The 22,992-nt window shown below is 35.8% G+C and overlaps 1 long non-coding RNA gene and 1 pseudogene across 2 annotated transcripts in view; one reads left to right on the top strand and one right to left on the bottom strand.

Moving 5' to 3' along the window:
- The window catches only part of LOC136398008 (uncharacterized), a 387,489-nt gene that overhangs the window by 212,636 nt on the left and 151,861 nt on the right, over nucleotides 1-22,992 (bottom strand). For both annotated transcript variants that reach the window (XR_010749962.1, XR_010749961.1), the window contains exon 2: nucleotides 22,029-22,096. This is a non-coding gene — a long non-coding RNA (uncharacterized lncRNA). The remainder of the gene's footprint in view (nucleotides 1-22,028; nucleotides 22,097-22,992) is intronic.
- Nucleotides 13,580-17,729, top strand: LOC136397470 (tigger transposable element-derived protein 1-like; annotated as a pseudogene).

Genomic DNA, 22,992 nt, shown 5'->3' with positions numbered 1-22,992 from the left:
AATGTATAAACTATCAAAAAAAATTGTGCCTTAACAGACCCTGAGACACCATCTTTGTTATTCAGTGTTTATTAAGTTACAAGTTTTGTCTTAGATTTAATGTCTATCTAGTTCTTTTTTTCAAAACTCAAAATTTCTATATCTGTAGTCACATTTTGAAGCTAAATTATCGATTTTGCATTCTTCATGGCATTTTCCTAAGTCAAACAATAATTTTTTCAAGGACTATTTTAAATGTGCTAATATCCAGGAAAATACATATATAAGCAACTTCAAAAGATTACTAGCAGTGATTCAAGTTAGTAGATTTATTTGAGACCTTTTGAGTATGTTATGATATACTGGAAAGAATTGCCATAAGCCAAGTTTGAGATAAGCACAGGTCAAACTATAGAAGCAGTATTTTGAAGAGAAATAATTCCTTAGGCAAAGCTAGAGCCACTTAATACTACCTTTTAAAACCTCCTCCCCTGTCCCAGCTGTTGCCTTAATTACATAATAAGGTCAATTGTGATGCTCATTTGTAACTTTGCTATCAGGTATGGCCAGATGTTTCATTTAACCTCTAATACAAATAAACATCTGATAAAGTTTTGCAATGCCTTTGCAAACAGCTGTTTGATCTGGAAACTTACTGCTGAAGCAGCTATACTGATCTGGTCATTCTCTCCACATAATGTCAAAGTAATTGTTTTGATCCTTGGGAAAACTGCTGCTGTAGGTGTTATAAAGCTTTTCATTACAGCATGTTAGACCTCTTTCAAACGGCTAATGTCTAGTCAACACATGTTTAGTCTACCCAATGAGAATTTATTAACTACATTTAAAATGTACAAAGAAATTGCTGGTCTATTTCTTTGAGAATGAAAATGTAAGTTGAGTGCATTGTTAAGGTAATTTTCTTATATACTTAACATCATAATAAGAAATGTTTGAGCTGGCCTTACACTATGGGCATTGAGTTAACAACACATATTCTTTTTCTCATTTCTTAAATACATCTAAGAATGATGCTCCACATGCATTCATTTTTTTATTTCTTTGTTAGCATAGGCACATTTCCAACATTAGTAATTATTTCACGTGACAAAAATAATTAATATGATGATAAAGAGTTGATGCTTAAATTGATTAAAACTAAATTAAGGTAATATTTTAGACATGTATAAAATATTCAGCATTTCTAGACAGCCAAATATCTAATCTAAAATAAATAAACTGGCATATTTCAAAGTCTTAGTAGATGATTATTTATGGTCATTCTAATGAATATTGACCAAGCTCTCTCATTAGATTTCTTATTTAATAACTCAAAGGTCGAGGTGTTTGCAAAATAAGCTGCATGCAAATAAGGAAGAATTATTAAGATATTAAATAATTCAGAGATATTTTTGCTCAACATTTGAAAAATCAACATATTTTATTTAGATATTTGTTGATTTAATAAATAATTCATAAAAGATTTTTATCATGCACATTTTCCAAATACATATTCCTGAAAATTTTTAATATTTTGGGGTCCATAATTTATTTTTTAACCTAAATTTCTTAGCCTTCGTGCCTATATTTTTTACTGTTTGTATGTACAACACTAAATAGGAAGCACTTGCTTAAAATACTTTACAAGAAATAATACTAATATATTCTTCGCTTTCTGTTTTGAAAGCTGCTGAGCCATTTTTCCCCATGGGAAAGTTCATCTACACACGCTATAAGAAAGCAAAGTCTTCTAAGAGGTGACATGGCAGGCTTCAGCCTTCTGACAAACTTTCCTAACTGCCTCTTGATTTATACGAATTTCTATATAGCCTGACCTGTGGTGGCTCAGTGGATAAAGCGCCGACCTGGGATGCCGAGATTTTTGAAACCCTGGGCTTGCCTGATGAAGGCACATTCTAGAAGCAACCACAATGAGTAGATGCTTCCCACTACTCCACCTCTATCCTTTTCCTCTATATATGGGTTTCTGTACAGATCTTAATGTTAAGGGACTTCTAAAGTATAATATCCAGAGATATGCTGTTGCCTAAGTTATTAGCTTATATTAAGCCATGCCAAGTAATTTCAGATGAATTTAAAGGCAACAGGGAACTGAAGAATTATCCACTAGCACTAAATTAGAGTGATGGGAGTCTCTAAAATGCAGATTTAGCTGGATGACACTGGATATGAATTAGATAGAGAAGCACTTCTGAGCAGTGGAAGCCAGGAGGAATGCTTAGTTATACTAGGCAAGAAATTTGGTGGCATTAAAGCTCTTCATACATGTATGTATACATGCATGTATGAGTATGTGCTATATTTTTCCCAGTGGGGAAAATCCATTTTCAGCTTAGATCCTATTTAGTATTTTATTCTTTTTACTGAAATAAGTGGATTAAAAATATTCCTTTCATCACCACCTCAGAGACCTACCATAGCCCATAGGCATGAAAACAGATACAGAGATTAAAGCTCCAGGGCCACACAAATACATAAACAGAAGCCATTCCCCAATAATAAGCACACAGAAGCAAGCATTTTGGAGAGTAGAAGTAAGCAAAGTCTCCACATCATTCTATTGACACCATCCTGTACTTGAGAAGAGCTTTGAAGAAGTTCATAATTAGAAAAGAACAAGTGCAATGATGAAAGGAAGGAACCAGACCAAAACAGGATGATTAGGCACAGTCACCCAGAATGCTTTTAACAAGATGTGAACAACTGAAGAAAGTCTGAACCAGACAGGGATAGTTCTTTTAGCTATCCTTAGCTAAGGAATAATTTTCACCAACTTCTAATGAAGGAACATTGGATATACCTTATAATCCTCAGGTATCATTTATGCCTTGTTGTACACTATATGTATTTAAATCAACTATCCCAAGTTATCATTCTACACTGTGGATTTATTAATTCAAACCTAATTATTTGTTACTATCTAGATATAAAAATTCCTCCAGATGGTCCTGGCTGGTGACTCAGTGGATAGAGCACCGGCCTGGTGTATGGATGTCCTGTGTTTGATTCCCAGTCAGAGCACACAGGAGAGGCAACCAACTGCTTCTCTCCCCTTCCATCTCCCCCTTCTCTAACTCTTTCCTTCCCACAGCCAGTGACTTCATTGGTTCCAGCATAAGCCCTGGGAGCTGAGGATAGCTGGGTTGGACAAGTGCATCAGTTTCAAGTGCTAAAAATAGCTCAGTTGATTCCAGCATTGGCCCCAGATAGGGTTGCCACGTATATCCTGGTCAGGGCACATGCAGGAGTCTATCTCACAACCTTTTCTCATGAGTCACTTACAAAAATTTCTCTAGATAAGATTGTCAATACACCAAAGCAGCCAAAATTTTGATGTCCACTGTGGTACCAAATAAGTAGCACCCCTGATAGCCAAACCAAGTGTGACAACATGCTGCTTATTATCCCTGAAGCTCTATGAATTGTCTTCAGAGTAATTACTGTAGGAGGATATGAGCTGTTTTGAAGAACTATGGCATTGCCCCAGCCATTGTAGAAAGACCTCTTCTGGATTTGTTTTCTGAGTTCCTGATGTATGTTTTTGACTTTTGCAAAGACATTTTTTTTTTCAAGAGTAAATTGAGGCCCTGGCCAGTTGGCTCAGTGGTAGAGCGTCGGCCTGGCGTGCAGGAAGTCCCGGGTTCGATTCCCAGCCAGGGCACACAGGAGAAGCGCCCATCTGTTTCTCCACCCCTCCCCCTCTCCTTTCTCTCTGTCTCTCTCTTCCCCTCCCGCAGTCGAGGCTCCACTGGAGCAAAGATGGCCCGGGCGCTGGGGATGGCTCCTCAGCCTCTGCCCCAGGCGCTGGAGTGGCTCTGGTCGCAACAGAGCGATGCCCGGGAGGGGCAGAGCATCGCCCCCTGGTGGGCGTGCCAGGTGGATCCCGGTTGGGCGCATGCGGGAGTCTGTCTGACTGTCTCTCCCCGTTTCCGGCTTCAGAAAAATACAGAAAAAAAAGAAAAAAAATGATTTAAGCTTAGTTGTTAATAAATTAAAAAAAAAAGAGTAAATTGAATTTGAGAAGATAAAGGCTAAATGGCATTCTGAACCAATTGTAATGATAATAACAGAAAAGGCACTAATTTTATAGGTAAACTATCATGTTTGCTAAAAGTCAGTCATATTATCCTGCATATGCACTTGTGGCCATGTGTAATTACAAACAGTGTGGTCTAGAAAGGAAAATTAAAATCACAATACTCATTTCCATTTGATTAGTAGCATTTTTGAATATTAGTGATCAAAATATGTCCAAAGAATAAAACAAGAACTGTTCCCAAAATAAAGCTTAATAACAGAGAGAAGTTATTTTAAATTCAAAATGAGCATTTCACAATAAAAGCACCAGCAGGTGCCTCAAAATTTCAGCCCCCATTATCGCTCTATCTGTGTATTTGTAATAAATGCATTTGAATCCTTCTGGAGTGCTTTCATTCTAAAATATAGTTTGGATCTGTCTAGAACAGTGGTAGTCAACCTGGTCCCTACCGCCCACTAGTGGGCATTCCAATTTTCATGGTGGGTGGTAGTGGAGCAACCAAAGCATAAATAAAAAAGATAGATTTAACTATAGTAAGTTGTTTCATAAAGATTTATTCTGCCAAATTTAGCAAAAATCCAACATAAAGTACTTGGTAATTATTATTATATGCTTTAACTTGCTGTAACTCTGCTTTATAAATTTTATAAAGTAAAGTTACTTCCCTACTTTATAAATCACCATTACTATGGAACCGGTGGGCAGTTAGAAAATTTTACTACTAATGGAGATACAAAAGTGGGCGGTAGGTATAAAAAGGTTGACTATCCCCGGTCTAGAGAATGATCATGGATTCTGGAGTTAGAGGGCCTGAGTTCAAATCACATCTCCACATCTCCTTAGCTATGTGATTTGAAAATTTGTGACTCAGTTTTCTCATTTTAAAATGAAGAGAATAATATCATCTCATTTTTGAAAGAATTAAATAAATTAATATATGTATAAGCACTTAGAACATGGCTTGGAACTTAGTAAGTGCCTAATAATAATAATAATGTGTTATTATTATTGTTATTACATAATAAAAGTCAGCCTGATTTCTTGATAGCAGTAATTATTTATTTTCTTTTGTTAAAACCCACAATGTTCATTAGAAGCAACTATATATTTTTTTGCCGTAGTTTTTGTCTCCATATGTCATAAATATTACAATAAATACATTTTACTTTGGAAGATTAAGATCTGTCAAGAATATCTTCTATTCTTGAGTAGGAGTCGCTAAGCAGACAATTTAGAAATGGTTTGAGCCATGGTGGACACATTGTCATAACTGTAACATTTATTGGTATAATTTTTTCATTATAATATTACTATATAGACATCTTATAGATTAAAAATTATCTATGTATTTTTATTGTTAATTTATACATTTCCACAAAAAAGTGTGTGGTAGGCAGAATAATGGCTCCCCAAAGATGTCCAAATCCTAACCTCAGAAGTTTTGACTGTTACCTAACATGAGAAATAGGAAATAGGACATTGAGGATGTGAGTAAGAGCTTGAGATAGAAAGATTATCTTGCATTTTCTGGATTGGTTGAATGCAATCACCAGATACTTATAAGAAGGGGGCAGGTATTTCAAATTCTGAGGAGATGTGATGACAGAAAGAGAGGTTAGAGTGATGGGGCTGTAAACCAAGCTAAGGATTGCCAGCAGCTTCTCGACTTTGGAAGGGGCAAGAAATGGATTCTATCCTAAGACTTCCAGAAAGATCACATTCCCATGAACAGATTTCAGCCCATTGATAATAAAGCTAAGAACACAAATTTAAATTTCATTTCTACTCATTGATTTCTGCTAGGTTCTATAGACATAAACTATTCTCCAAATTCCCAACAAGCTTGATCATTTAAGACTTTTTATTTTTCCTGCATGAGTTCCCTTAGCATAATGCTTTGCACATAATAGCTAGTGAATGAGCATTTGGTGAATGAATAAATGTATCTCATACATGTGAAACTCTTGCCATAAGGGAGTGACTAAGAGGCTCAAATCAACCATTACTATTCTACAAGTAGTAAATAAATACATGAGTGTGTTATGGATACACTTATAAAGGCTACCACAACATAGAAGACATAATGAAATCATTCAACATGAAATTATGTGTTAGAAGATTAAAAATTATCTAGTTTTATTCTCTCCTTTTGTAGACATTGTAGCTGAGACCTAGATCTAAGAAAGTGAATTCTTTATGTATGGCTTGTATATTTGATAGGGCCATAAATTCTACATTGTGGTCATTTTCATGCATTGTTGCTTAAAAAGAATGACTTCATGCATCTTATTATTTTGAGGACTGTGTAATACTGAAAGAAACAGAAGATACAAGGAAAACTTTGAAGATGTCTTCTGACCCTCAGAAATAAACTGCAAAACTTGGACTCATTAAGCAGAATTTAGAGTAGAAATCAGTATGTCATAAAATGTGTTTCCATCTCTCAAGAAGTAATAAAATTGGAATAGGTGGACCACACCTCCACTGTATTTGATGATAATAGGATCAGTGATACAGCCCAATATCATCTCAAAAAATTGGGAGCCTTTCACAAAAGCATTATTTAAACCACTGTAAACAAGTAGGAATCTGAGTAAGAATAGAAATCACATTTTGCTCTCCTTTCACAAAGCAGCTGAAGAATATTATGTTGCTATTTCAATAAGAATAACACCACACTGATAACAGACTCTATTCAAAATTTAATAAAGCATTAGTCCCTTAATCAAAACATGACTATGAGGCTTGGACTGCCGCTGGAAAGCAGAATAACATGAACAAAAGAGAAATGGAACTGTGTCTGAATATCAACTCTACAAACAAATAACATCTCGTTACACACACAGCAATTAAAGGCAGGAACTTCAAAGCCATTCACAATTTATCTCTGTCAAGCTCATGACCAAAGAAAAGTTTGAATCATGAAATCAAAGCAGATATGAGGTAAATATCAATCAATCAAATGCATAACACATAAATGACTATGTATGTCTTTTTTTTTTTTTTTGCTTATATAAAATTGTGTTCAAAGCACATGGGTTATAATATGTATTTATAGACAGCCACCAAACTTTACAATTACCAGTATCAGAAAAATAAACTCTGATTTAAATTGTATATACAATTGGTAGAAAACAAGTTTTTTTTCCTCTAAATCTAAATATGTAATGGTTAAAGGGACCTTTTCTGGAATCAGACTTCCTAAATCTAATTCCTGACACTACCACTATAGACTTCAGGCAAGATATTAAAACAGATTTCTAATGGACAAAATTGAAATAACAATAGGGCCTACCTCATGGAGTTGTAAAAATTTAATGAGGTAATGCTTAAAACTATTGCTATTCATAAAATAAAATTTATTGAAAACTTTTAGAAAAAAAATCTACTGGAGAAAACTTTATTCCATTGATAACTATATCACAATAATTTCCCCAAACTGAACTTGGTTATTTTGACTCATTTCAATCCCTGAATAATGATTTGTAAAAGTCATTTATAATCTGAGTTCTCAAATAAGTCAGTGTATTTATACACATTCAGCCAGATTTTAATAACACCATGATACAGCATTTGGTTCCATTTTACAAATTCATTTTCAGACTCAGGCTAATAGCTCATATAAACACTTTTTGCTCATGTGGACAATATTTTGCTGAATTACAAATACAAATATATAGACTTAATGCAGAGTTAATGTGTTTTAATAGTTATACAATATCAAACAGGTGCTTTTCAAATATATATTTTTGGCTTTGATTTTTCTAAAATGTATTTTCTTTTCATTTCTGGGGCTATTCCACTTAGATGTCAGTGTGCTACTAGTAACTTTATGATTTTCTTGTCCTCTGATCTTTCCTTAGCACCTGGGCTAAGACCACAGTCTCTATAACTTTAAGGGAACATCAGCCTTTGGTGTTAGGACCAATAAAAAGCAAGAAGTTAAAGTGGGAGAATGTAAACACAGGTATAGCAAATGCTACCAGGTATATAGAATTCACAAAGTTCAAAGTTCGTGAGGTAAGTGGACTTGAAAGGTCAGATTTAAACAAGGATAAAGGTATTCCTGTTTTGTAAACAAGAAAGGAGGGCCTGAGCATCTGGAATGTGACAGATAGGCTCCATTCCAAAGGGATATCTGGGGCCCTGGCTAGTGAGTCAGTAGATAGAGCATTAGCCCGGCATATGGACATCACACATTCGATATCCAGTCAGAGCACACATTAGAAGTGACCATCTGCTTCTTTCCCCCTTTCTCTCCCTTTTCTCTCTCTTCCCCTCCTACAGTCAGTGTCTCAATTGGTTAGAACGACAGCCCCAGGTACTGAGGATAACTCAGTTGGTCAAAGCGTGTCAGTCTCAGGCTCTAAAAATAGCTTAGTCTTTGATCATTGGCCCCAGACATGGGTTGCTGGGTGGAGCCCAGTTGGGGCACATGTGGGAGTTGGTCTCACTATCTCCCCTCCTCTCACTTAAAAATAAATAAATAGATAAAAACAAAAGGGAGATATGGCCCTCATAATTTCCAGAATTAAAGGCTTAGTTTTTTCAGAATGTCAGTGGACTCTCACTTCTTCCTGCTAGGTTCCCTAAGTGACAAGCCTATCCCTTACTTGCTTTAGTATCATGAGAAAACAACTACATAATATTTTCAATTCTGTAGTTGTAGTTGTTCAACTATATAGTCATAGTTATTGTAGTTGTTCTATCTCCACCTCTCTTCTCATGTGTTCTACACTAGGCTTTTCAAATTCCCACTAGCCATTTGACCTCAGATCATCCCTTCCCTAGATCTCATTGTTCTTTCCTAGGCAGGACCCTATAAAGTTCCTGTCTTCAAAATTTCCTTGATCCATGTCCCAATTCTTCTGGGTTTGTTGTTTGTAAGATGAGTCGTCTGTTCAACTATTCATCACTCAGTCCTTCATCCACCTATTCGTTCAATCAACAGAGCAGAATATTATGGGCCAGTCACTTTCCTGAGGATTGGATATATACAGAGAACAACACAATATTCCTACTATTTTGTGGTTATCTTCCAATGACAAGACAATACAAAAGAGAATGCAAAAGGCTGCTTATCTTGAGAGCCAAGGAAAGGCCTCACTAGGGAGGTTTATTCATTTGCTAGAGCTATCATAACAAAATACAACATGTTGGGTGGCATAAAGAACAGAAATATATTTTCTCATAATTCTGAAGGCAAAATCTGTCAGATTAAGGTGCTGACAGTGATGATACCTTCTAAGGTTTCTCTCCTTGACTTGTAAATGACTGTTTCCTCCCAGTGTCTTTACATTATCGTCCCTCAGTATATGACTGTATACTAATCTTATCTTCTTGTAAGCATACTGTAAAGCCAGCAGTTACGGCCAAGGCTACCATCACAGCCGCCCGGCCCATGCAGGTTCGCATTGGATTCGGACAGTCGGTAAAGAAACAGTGGAGCCAAAAGCTGATGGGCCATAGCCTTTAATCCTACCTTGCACCCGGCGGGCAAGTAAAAATACACACTGGGCTCCAAAACCCAGTGACACTCAGTGCTCACAAAGCCACTGACTTATCCGAGTTTCCTAGAATCAAAGGGCTCTAGCTCACCAGCCTTCTTCTCCTCAGTTCCCCATCTCCTCCCTTATCCCAGATACAAACTCTACACAAACTGGCATCTCACTCAGCACTCCGCCATCTTGGCTGCTTCTTCTGGCCTCCTCCACGTGGCCTCCTTCTGCTCTCTGCTCTGCTCTCTCCTCTAATGATAACCTCAGGAACCAAGCGCCAAGTCCCGTTCTGCCTCCATTTTATAGTGTAGAAATCCAAACCCTTAATCCAATATACATAATAGGGAAGCCTCTAATACAAAGTCACTTTCTGAGGCATGATTGGATTGTACCGCCCTACATCAAAAAGGGTAGGAAAGGCTTAATCCCAAAACCAAGCCTCAGGCTACAAGGATTCTACCTGCCTTTAGCCCACCCCAACACACATTAATATCACCTGGGCGACGGCCTCCTCGTGTTATCTTTAACAAAGTGAGCATAATACATTTTATCTGCCCAACACATACCAAGCCTATTGGATTAGGGCCTACTCTAATTGACCTCCTTTTAACTGAATAACCTCTTTAAGGATGCTATCTACAAATGCAGTCAATGTTGTAGACTGAATTGTTCCCTCAAAATTCATTAGTTGAAGTCCTAACCTACAATGTGATAACTTTTAAAGACAGCATCTTTTTATTTCCTTTTTTTTTTTTTTTTTTTTTTTTTTTTTTTGTATTTTTCTGAAGTTGGAAACGGGGAGGCAGTCAGACAGACTCCCACATGTGCCTGACCGGGATCCACCTGGCACGCCCACCAGGGGGCGATGCTCTGCCCATCTGGGGCGTTGCTCTGTTGCAACCAGAGCCATTCTAGTGCCTGAGGCAGAGGCCATGGAGCCATCCTCAGCACCCAGGTCAACATTGCTCCAATGGAGCCTTGGCTGCAGGAGGGGAAGAGAGAGACAGAGAGGAAGGAGAGGGGGTGAGGTGGTGTTGGGCAGATAAAATATATTATGCTCACTTTGTTAAGAATGGTGCTGCCTATGTGGAAGCTGTCACCCAGGTGATATTAATGTGTGTTGAAGGTGGGCTGTGGGCAGGCAGGATCCTTGTAGCCTGGGGCTTGGTTTTAGGATTAAGCCTTTCCCACCCTTTTTGATGTGGGGTGGTGCAATCCCATCATGCCTCAGAGAAGTGACTTTGTATTAGAGACTTCCCTTACTTTGTATATTGGATTAAAGGTTTTGATTTCTACACTATAAAATGGGGGCAGAGCGGGAGCTTGCTCGCTTGGTTCCTGAGATTAATATTAAGAAGAGAGCAGAGAGGAGAGCAGAGAAAGGCCACATGGAGGAGGTCAGGAGAAGCAGCCAAGATGGCAGAGTGTTAAGTGAGAAGCCAGTTTGTGCAGAGTTTGTGCAGGGAGAAGGAAGGAGATGGGGAACAGAGGTAAATAAGTCTGGTGAGCTAGAAACCTTTGATTCTAGGAAACTCGGATAAGTCAGTAGCTTTGTGAGCACTGAATGAGTGGGTTTTGGAGCCCAGTGTGTGTTTTTACTTGCCCGCCAGGTACAAGCTAGAATTAAAGATGATGGCCCACCAGTTTTTGGCTCTGTTGTTTCTTTACCGACTGTCTGAATCCAATGTGAACCTGCATGGGCCAGGTGGTTGTGATAGTGGCCCTGGCTACTAGCTTTACAGGTGGAGAAGCAGATGGGTGCTTCTCCTGTGTGCCCTGGCCAGAAATCGAACCCGGAACTCCTGCATGCCAGGCCAACGCTCTACCACTGAGCCAATCGGCCAGTGCCCTAAAGACAGCATCTTTAAGAAGATAATTAAAGTTACATTAAATTATAAAATTGTTAGAAGTCAAACCCAGATCATACAGAACCATGCAAAATGTGGCAAGAAGTTTGAATCTCATTGAAGTGATGGACCACTTTGGATGGCTTTCAACAGATGAGTGACATTATCTGATTTGTACCTCATTTGTACTTCTTTGTGATATATAGAATAGATTCTTGATAGGCTAAATTGAAAGTGCCAAGAACACTTAGGAAGAAATAAAAAGAAACTACATGACAGATAATGGATTATGAGAAACAATAGAGATGAAGAGAAATAAATGGACTTAAGATATCTTTTGGAGAAAGAGCCCTGAGAATTTCCTGATAGATTAGATATTAGGAGTGATGGAAAGGAGAGATTCACAAATCATATGTAGGCTTTTGCCTTGAACATTTGAGTGGATAATAGAGTATTTTACTATGATGAGGAAGATTAAGAACAAATTTGATGGAAAGGGTGGGAGATAAGCATTTTTGTTCAAATTTTAAGGATAATAGTATAAACATTCCCTAGTGACTCAATAGCCAAAATCACATGTGGTTTTGTTGGTGCTTTGTTTTTAGTAAACATCTAGTTCTGGAATTATGAGACATATTATTGATGTCTATTTTTGAAAATGTTATTTTCGCCCGTCTTTATTTTACTTTTCTTCTCTATTTCTTTTATTTTATGGTATGCAAAATCATCTGGTAGTTTTCCAAAAGCAGAATTCCCATATGAAACTTTGGTCCTGTGGAAAAGTCAGTTTTAGGCCCTGGACAGTTGGCTCAGTAATAGAGCATCAGCCTGGCATGTGGATGTCCCAGGTTCAATTCTTGGTCAGGGCACACAAGAGAAAAGACCATCAGCTTCTCCACCCCTCCTCCCTTCTCTCTCTCTTTCTTTCTCTCTCTCTTCCCACCCTACAGCCATTGTTTGTTTGTTTTGACTGCATTGGCTCAGGCACTGAGGATGGATCCATGAAGCCTCTGCCACAGGCACTAAAAATAGCTTGATCACAAGCATGGCCCCAGATGGGCAGAGCATCAGTCCCTGACAGGGATTGCCAGGTGGGTCTCGGTCTGCTCTCCTATCATTTGGAAAAGAAGAAAAAAAAAGAAAAGTCAGTTTTAGATCACATCATTCAATAAATTTCAGGAATAGAAACTAGATTTGTTTAGATTAATGTATCAGTTATATGAGTTATAATTGTATAAATAAAAATTAAGTCTATAATAATCTATAGAATGCAGTAGTCTTTAATAATATTTGATGCAATACTAAGAGAAACCAATTTTTTAATACCTTATTATAATTAGATTTATCATAATTAGATTTTTTTAAAGAACTATTCTGAAGATAACGAAGAAATGAGAAGAGTAAGAAAGTAATGCATTTGGCTGATTAGTGTGGGAAGTAAAATGGATTATCTACATTTTCTCTTTCTGTAGTACTAAATGAAAAATAAAAGTCTACTTTAAATTAAGAAAAAATAATAACACCATTTGGTGCAAAACAGATATTTGAGGTACCATCAAGCTTTAAAAGTTCATTTTGTTAAAGCATTATTTAAAGCTGTTGCATGTTTAAAAACTACATGATGGAGCTCATATACATTTTCTTTATTAGCATGTCTTTTTAATTTTTCTTGAATTTCTGAATAAGTTTTATTTATTTATTTATTTATTTATTTTTATTTTTTTTACAGAGACAGAGAGAGAGTCAGAGAGAGGGATAGATAGAGACAGACAGACAGGAACAGAGAGAGATGAGAAGCATCAATCATCAGTTTTTTGTTGTGACACTTTAGTTGTTCATTGATTGCTTTCTCATATGTGCCTTGACCATAGGCCTTCAGCAGACTGAGTAACTCCTTGCTGGAGCCAGAGACCTTGGGTCCAAGCTGGTAAGCTTTTTGCTCAAGCCAGATGAGCCCACGCTCAAGCTGGCGACCTCGGGGTCTTGAATCTGGGTCCTCCGCATCCCAGTCTGACATTCTATCCATTGCACCACTGCCTGGTCAGGCTCTGAATAAGTTTTAATTTGAAGGAAATTAGTTATAGGTATGTTGAAGAAATAGTAATCCTTTTACTGAAGAGGACAGGGAAACACTGAGAGACACAGATGAATAATATGATCACATACACGTTTTAGATGGGACAAATGATAGAAACATGAAATTACTGGAAGCAGGGAGAGCTGGGCCAATTGAGCAGGACAGGTAAACATAACTAAGAAGGGCCATGAGTATGGCAAATGATAGAAATAAAAAGGAAGACAATGTTGAAAAAGAAATATTTCTCACATAGAGTTAGATGCTCCACATGACCAGTTTACCAGGTTTCTGGTTTGAGTCATGAGATATTAGATTATACCACCAGATAAAGTAGGTAAAAAATCAAGAAGAATATGTTGAGAGTGGACATGTACAATAGTTAATTTTATATGTCAAAATGAATGGACAAAGTACCCAGATGAAACATTATTTCTGGTTATGCCTGTGAGGGTGTTACTGTATAAGATTAGCATTTGAAATAGTAGACTCAATAAAAGATTGCCCTCTCCAATATGGAATGGCTTTCTCTGATTCACTGAGGGCCTAAATAGAACAATAAATGGAGGAAGAAGAAATTTGAGGAATCTGTCTCTTTCTTCCCGCCTCTCTGGTGAGCTGGGACATGGCACATTAACTTCTCTTACCCTAGAATTAAGATTTACACCATCAGTTCCCCTGCTTTTCAGATCTCCAGATTCAAATATCAACAGTACAACAATGGGGTGAATGATTAAACAAGAACAAGAGAGCTGTATTTCAGTTTTAAAGAAAAATTCTGTCAAATCACTAGCTGTTTATTAAGCTAACAAAATGAAAATGGTCAGTAGCCACACAAAACAAAAAATACAAAATTTTAAAAATTAGTTCAGAAAAATTACTAAACAAACAAATAGCAACTACTCTAACAAGCAGCAACAAAAAAGATATAGGAAGAAATAAAAATCTGATCTCTAGATTGATTACATTATAATATTTAAAATGTTTAGTTTTTGACAAAATATTACAATGCATACAAATAAAATATGTCCCATAAACAGGAAAAAATTAAATAGAAATTGCCCCTGAGGAAGCCCAGATTTTGGACTTAATAAATAAAAACTTTAAATCAAGTATTTTAAGTGTACTCAAGAGCTAGAAGAAATGATGTACAAAGAACTAAAGACAACCAGGTGAACGCTATCTCACCAAATGAAGAATATAATAGATATAAATTATAAGAAATAATCAAACCAGAAATCCTAAAGCTGAAAAGTACAATAACTGAAATAAATATTTTACTAAAAAGGTTCAACTTCAGATTTTAGCAGGTAAAGGAAGTAATCAGTAAATTTGAAGTCAGTCTGAGAAACAGAAAGATAAAAGAATGAGAAAAAATAAACAGAACCTAAGAGACAGGTAGGACCTCATAAAGCATATCATCATAGGCATATTGTAAATATTAGGGCAAGACAAAAGGAAAAATTACTTGAAGAATAATTTCTGAAAACTTCCCAAATATGATGAAATATATAAATCTACATATTCAATAAGGTCAATGAATCCAAGTAGGAGAAACTCAAAAGCATCCACACCAAGATGAACTATAATCAATCAAAGCCAAACACAAAGAAAGAATCTGGAAAGCAGCAAGAGAGAAAAGATGCATTATGTACAAGGGACCCTCAATTAGATTAACAGCTGACTTCTAATCAAAAACCATGGAGGCTAGGAGACAGTATGATGATATATTTAAAGTCCTGAAAGGAAAAGAAAAAGACTATTAAACAATAATTCTATATCTAGCAAAACTATCCTTCAAAAAAATAAAGAATTAAGCTATCCCCAAGTAAACAAAAACTGGAAGAGTTCACCACCAATAGACTTTTCCAGAGAAATGCTAATGTGCTTCTTTTGGGTTGAAATAAAAAGACATTAGACAAACTGAATTCATTAAAAGAAATAAAGATCATAAAGGTAACTATATAGGGAAACATAAAATCAATATTGTTTTATTTTTTAGTTTGTACTTCATTTTTTCCTACATGATTTTAAATACAACTACATAAAATAATTACAAATCTACAATGACAAATAATGTACAATGACATAATCTGTTATAATAACAACAAAAAAGGAAGTTAGAGCTGTATTAGCAAACATTTTGTATACTCAAACCTAATTTCAATGAGGCTTTAACTCAAGTCAGATTTTTTTATAAATTAATCTAAAGAGAATTAAACTGAAGCACTAGAAAAAATTCAATTAATCACAAAAGAAGGCAGTGCTAGAGGAAGTGAGGAATTAACAACAAAAAATGACATAGGCAAAACAGATACCACAATGGTATAAGTTTTTCCTTATTAATAACAACTCTAAGTGTAAATGGATTAAAATTTCCCATTAGAAAGGCAAAGATTGGGAGAATAGGTTTAAAAATTGATCCAACTATATGTTGTCCACAAGAAATTTAGGTTAGATCCCCAAAACACAAATAGGTTGAAATAAAAAGACAGAAAATGACAATTTATGCAAATAGTTCCAAGAAAACTTGGAATGGGCAAACTAATATCAGATAAAAGAGACTTTACAACAAAAATTTTATGAAACACAGAATGACATTATATAATGATAAAGTGGCCAACGCATCAAGAAGATATAGCAATTGTAAATATGACTCACCTAACAGAGCCCTAAATGGTACAAAGCATAAACTGATAGACTTGAAAGAAGAAATGAAAACTTTGACAAAATAGCTTTATAGCTGGTATTAAGAAATTTTTAGTGGTCTGGATAAAAAATTAAACCAGCCACAACATTCCCTTAAGCTAAATACTAATTTAGAGAAAGGCTCTAACTCTCTTTAATTCTATGAAGGCTGAGAGAGTTGCTGAAGCTGCAGAAGAATTGTTTGAAAATAGCAGATGTGTGTTCACAAGGTTTAAAGAAAAAGTTGTTCCTATAACATAACAGTGCAAGGTGAAGCAGCAAGTGCTAATATAGAAGGTGTAGCAGGTTTTCCAGAATATCTACCTAAAATAATGAAGGTAATTACACAAAACAATAAATTTTCAATGTAGATGAAACAGTGTTATATTTGAAGAAGATGAGGACTTTTATAGCTAGAAAGAAGAAACCAATACCACACTTCAAAGCTTCAAAGGACAGGTTGACTGTCTTGTTAGGTGCTAATGCAGCTGGTGACTGTAAGTTGAAACCTGTGCTCATTTGCCATTCTAAAAATCTTAGGGTTCTTAAGAATTATGCTAAATCACCTCTGCTTGTGCTCTATAAATGGAACAGCAAAGCCTGGATGAAAGTACATATGTTTAAAACATGATTCATTGATATTTTAAGTCCTCTGTTGAGACTTACTGTGCAGGAAAAAAAATCCTTTAACAATATTACTGCCCATTGACAATGGACCTGGACACCCAAGAGCTCTGATGGAGATGGACAATAAGATTAATGTTTGTTTCATGACTGCTAACACAACATCCATTCCATAGCCTTTGGATCAAGGAGTAATTTCAACTTTCAAGTCTCATTATTTAAAAAAATGAATTTTATAAGGCTATAGCTGCTATAGATTATAATTCCTCTGATGGGTCTGAGAAAAGCCAATTGAAAACCTCTGGAAATAATTATTACTCTAGATGACTTTATGAACATTTATGATTCATGGAAGATGTCAACATACCGATGTTAACAGGAGTTTAGAAGAAGTTGAATCCAACCGTAGGCATCACTGAAAGTCTCAAGACTTCAGTTGAGGAAGTAACTTCAGATGTGGTGGAAACAGCCAGAGAACTAGAGTTAGAAGTGGAGCCTAAAGATGTGACTGAATTGCTACAATCCCATGATCAAACCTTTACAGATAAAAATTTTTCTTACAGATGAGCAAAGGAAGTGGTTCCTTGCAATGGAATCTATTCCTGGTGAAGATGCTGTGAAGATTGTTGAAATGACAACAAATGATTTAGAATATTATATAAACTTAGTTGATAAAGCAGTGACAGAATTTGAGAGACTGACTCCAATTTTGAAAGATGGTATATTGAAGGTAAAATGCTATAAAGTAGAATCACAAGCTACAGAAAAATATGCCCTGAAAGGCAGAGTGAATCAATGCAGCAAACTTTATTGTCTTATTATTAGAGTGCCACCCCAACCTTTAGCAGCCATCACTTTGATCAGTCAGTCAGCAACCATCAGCATCAAGGTAGGACCCTTCACCAGCAAGAAGATTACAACTCACTGCAGGCTCAGATAATGGTGAGAATCTTTTATAAATAAAATATTTTTAATTAAGGTATGTTTATTTTATTTGTTTGATATAATACTATTGCACATTTAGTAGATTACAGTATAAACATCACTTTTATATGCACTGGGAAACCTAAAAATTTGTATAATTTGCTTTATTGCAATATTCAATTTATTGTGGTAGTCTAAAATCCAGCCAGCCCACTATATCTCCAAAAATGTGCTAAAGATATAACTTTAATAAGATAAAATTAGAGTTCAGGTAAAAGCTTTCATTTCAGAATAAGGTTATTTGTTTTCATGGATATACGTGTCTAGGGGTAGCATCAATTTGTTACTAACTCCTCTATTTATTTCTGTTCCATCTATCTCCATATCCTCTATTATCTCTCTCTCTCTAGTTAAGAAATATTCCTTTGAACAACACATATTACTTTCTTCTCCAGTTTTTATGATGAATTTTTTATCATCACAGACTATACCGCTGAATAACTTTCAAATTCCTTTGTCCAGGAGTCCCCAAACTTTTTACACAGGGGGCCAGTTCACTATCCATCAGACCATAGGAGGGCCAGACTATAAAAAAACTATGAACAAATCCCTATGCACACTGCACATATCTTATTTTAAAGTAAAAAAACAAAATGGGAAAAAATACAATATTTAAAATAAAGAACAAGTAAATTTAAATCAACAAACTAACCAGTATTTCAATGGGAACTATAGGCCTGCTTTTGGCTAATGAGATGGTTAATGTCTGGTTCCATATTTGTCACTGCTAGCCGTAACAAGTGATATGATATGCTTCCGGAGCTGTGATGTGTGCCTCCTGCGTCACGGGAAGCAGAAACTGTATGTGAGCGACACCGCCACATACAGTACTCCAGGAGCACAGGACACAGATGCATCCTGTGCTCCTCTCACTGACCACCAGTGAAAGAGGTGCCCCTTCCGGAAGTGCGGCAGGGGCTGGATAAATGGCCTCAGGGGGCCGCATGCAGCCGTGAGCCGTAGTTTGGGGACCCCTGCCTTTGTCTTTCCTCAATAGTGTCTCACACTGTACTATTTACTGGTCTCCTATTTTGACTCTTTAGAGACCGTTTTCTTTCTTTTCTTTTGTTTCATTGAATGCTATAATTACTAAACTGGTATTTTTTTAAATCTTAACTTTAAGATATACGTCAGTTAAGATAAAAATCAGGTTATAATAATCCTTTTCTTTTTGCACAATGCTTTACAGTTAACAAAATATCATCGTACATTATACCATTTAAATTAAAACAAACCCGTGAAATAGAAAATACATCTGACTTTACGAACAGATTCAAAGCTAAGATGGGCAGTTTACTGTATTAGAGAAAGGAGCAAATCTGGATCATCAGACATATAAAGAGAAATACACTGCCAGTCACATGCTTTGGAAACACTATCAAATATTATCAATTAAGGGAAGGACAATCCAATTATAAATCATTTTATTTTAAAAACTGAACCTCACTGAAAAGTATTCAGGCATAAGTGTTGGAAACTTTTGCATTGAGAACTCAAAATAAAACCTTCAAATGAAGACTGAAAAATCAAAATGTCAAAGAGAACATATATAGCAAACAATAAAAGGAATGCTAACACACACCAAATATATCATTCAAGGTAACTGAGGATGTGTCCCAAGATAAAGGAACTGCAAATCAATAAAAATTCCAAAAGATGCAACAAAGTGCTACATGTCCACAAAGGGATGACTTTATAAAAACCTTGTAAAATGATGCAAAAAAATATAAAAGCCAGATACCAGAATAAAAGTAAGAAGCTCAAATACTCTGAACTAATAGCTCAATTTATGTCCTTTAAAACAACTCCTGATAATTGTTATTACTGTGGACTTATGGCATTAAATAGATACTTCTTGACTAAGTTATATTTTGATTATGGTTAGCTATTGTGATTATTAAAGGAGAGAAAGGGAAGGTAGAAGGGAGAAGTAAATGAAGGAAGGAAGGAAGGAAGGAAGGAAGGAAGGAAGGAAGGAAGGAAGGAAGGAAGGAAGGAAGGAAGGAAGGAAGGAAGGAAGGAAAGGAATGCAAAGGAAAAAGGAAAGAACTATGCGAAAAAGAGAACAGTTTCACAATTAGGAAATAAATTGCATCAACCATGTTTCCTTGAAAAAGAATGAGGAATAAGTAAATCACAAGGTAAGAATTTAAGTGAGAAAAAGACAATAGGAACAGTAAAGGGTTTTTATAACAACACTAAAACGAGAAATCACTACTGGTAAAAGAATGTCTAAGTAACACAATTTTTAGTTTCACAGTGTCCTGTTGAGACCACTTACAAAGTATATCACAATAAATGCCTGCAGCAGTGAGATGGCCCTTAGCCTTGTGGGGGTCAATCATGGGTACTCCTTGGAACCCCTATAATCAAAGCAACCCCAGGCTGTGTGTCTATTCAGTGGTCATTAGGTATACCACTGGCATGTTAAGATGATTTAGGCTTTGTTTCCTGAGAGCTCATACACTTATATTCTGTTCAAGTAAACCTTGGTGACATGTGAAAAAGATATAATAACATTCAACTAAGACTCTAAAACAACTTCTACAGGCAATCTATTATTTATCAAAGAATCAAGTATTTGAAAAATCAAAACATTCTCCTTTTAATTAAGGCTAAATAAATTATATGTTGAGACCAGTACTCTACATGTCAAAGAAAATATGAACTGAAGGAATTAGTCGAAAATATAATGTCTTTTTTATTTGTTTGCACTTCAATTTTCCAGTTTCTCAGGATATGTGGCTTTGGGCAATAACCATGTTGTTATTTCAGTAAAAATATCCACAGTAAAAGTTTCTAGGAAATTTGCAAACATAAAAAGCAATTGTTCTGTTTGGAAGTAGAGGATTGATAAAAATTGTAACATTAAATACAATTTTGACTTTTTAAGAATTAAATTTTAATTTTAAGGATTATAATTAACTCTGATATTTTATTTTGAAGGTATTAAAAAGTTAGATTTTACCCAGGTGGTATTTGAATAATTATAATTTTATCCTTAGAGTATAAAGCTTATCTGAGTATCATTTTAATTTCTCTAATAATCATTTCTATTTCTCCTAAAAAAAATTTCTTTTCATATGTTTTATAAATTTAGATTGATCCACACAAAGATTTCAGTTTAGCTTTCAATAGCCAATAGTTCTCTTCATCATTACAGATATTAAGAGTTCAATTTTGTTTCTGTTCTTATTCTTGTTTTTTCACAAATGACTGAGTATAGGCTCCAATTTTGTGCTTGATTCCAAACATGAACTTAAATTACAGTTCTCAACTCTGGTGCACATTAGAATCACTTGGAAACTTTACAATACATCACACCCTGATTCTACACCAAAGATCCTATAATTATAATAGGTCTACAGTAAAATCTGAGCATCAATAGTAGTTGGGCTTCTTCAAATGATGTTATATTTCATCTAAGGCTGAGAAACATTGGTTAAGAAAAGCCAGGTCTATGTGTTCCCTTTTTTTTTTTTTTTTTTTTCCAGGATAAGAACTACCAAAAAAGAACTATTTTAGTCTTGAAAAAATTAGAACTCAGGTCATTAAATTGTATGAGTCTTAGAAAGAAAGAAGAAAGAAAGAAAGAAAGAAAGAAAGAAAGAAAGAAAGAAAGAAAGAAAGAAAGAAAGAAAGAAAGAAAGAAAGGAGGGAGGGAGGGAGGGAGGGAGGGAGGGAAGGAGGGAGGGAGGGAGGGAGGGAGGGAGGGAGGGAGGGAGGGAGGGAGGAAGGAAGGGAGGAAGGAAGGAAGGAAAAGGAAAGGAAGAGGGAGAAGAAGAAAAGAAGGAGGAGGAGGAGGGTGGGAAGAGGAGGAGGAGGTTAGGAGGAGGAGGAGAAGAAAGAACCATTATAAGTAGATAACTACCAGTACTCATATATTATAAAATTTTCACTATGTAGAACAACTCTTGGTAGATTCAGATGCATTGGTTCAGACCTCATATGTAAAGAACAATCACAGTAATCTCTGAACAAAATTGTGTAACAGAGAAAATGAGTTCTTAATGCCCTACTCTTCCCTTTTCTCAATCTATATTCACATTCCCTCTGAATTTTCAATACCTGGCTTACCATACAGACTTCTCTATGGAACTAAAGTCATAGAAAACTTTCCAGAAAAAACAAAACAAACACATATAACTACTTATTTGGAGTCAATTATTTTGTTGCTATTTAAGCACTTCTGATAACATGATAACAATAACATGCAAATTAATAGATGTATAATGAACAAAAAATACATTAGTAGATAAAATATTTGTGCTTACTTTTAAATGTGGATATGTCTCTCTTGTGGTACCACATCCATAAATTTCCTTGAAGTCATTTTTTTTGGCTAAAAAAAGAAAATATATATTTTTAAGTTTTATATAGGGAAATAAAATGTGGTGTTTAAAATTGGCTGTGTCAGCCATGGCTGCTTGGCTCAGTGGTAGAATGTCAGCCAGGAATGTAGAAGTCCCAGGTTCATTTCCTGGTCAGGAAACACAGGAGAAGCAACCATCTGCTTCTCTACCCCTCCCCCTTCTCTCTCTCTCTCTCTCTCTCTCTCTCTCTCTCTCTCTCCCTCTCCAGTAGTCATGGCTCGAAAGGTTTGAGTAAGTTGGCCCAGGGCACTGAGGATGGCCCCATGGTCTTGTCTCAGGTGCTAAAATAGCTCAGTCACCAAGGAACAAAACAGTGGTCCTAGATGGGCAGAGCATTGTCCTGTATGGGGCTTGCTGAGTGGATCCCCGTCCGGGTGCATTTGGGAGTCTGTCTGTCTGCCTGCCTGCCTCCCTGCCTCTCTGTTAATGAAAAGAAAGAAACAAATTGGCCATGCCACTTTATAACTCTGGGAAAGTTACTTAACCTTTCTAAGCTTCAATTGTACAATGGGAAAATAAAATATAAATATTAGATAGAATAAGGCATGCAATAGGAAGAGCGTATAGAAATCTGATAATATTAGCTCTTATGATAAAAATTACTATTTGTAGTTTCATCACTGTCTTAAGAAAACATTCTTTTCTCTCAAGATTAGGTTTAAAGTTAGTTTACATGCTTCTTTAATTTTCTAAAGCACTTTTACCCATATAATTTCCTATTATACTTGGAGAAGACAGCAATTAGAAACATAACAGCGTTTTCTTAAAGCATAATTGTTTTATTCTCTATAGTACTTAGTGATCAAAATAACTGAGTGAAGTTTTAGGTAATGTTTATCAAAGAATCTCCTCATCAGAATCACTT

Source organism: Saccopteryx leptura, chromosome 3 (assembly GCF_036850995.1).
Source record: "Saccopteryx leptura isolate mSacLep1 chromosome 3, mSacLep1_pri_phased_curated, whole genome shotgun sequence".
Lineage (NCBI taxonomy): Eukaryota > Metazoa > Chordata > Mammalia > Chiroptera > Emballonuridae > Saccopteryx > Saccopteryx leptura.
The sequence above is the reverse complement of the archived record's forward strand: the minus strand, read 5'-3'. Positions and strand labels throughout refer to the sequence as shown.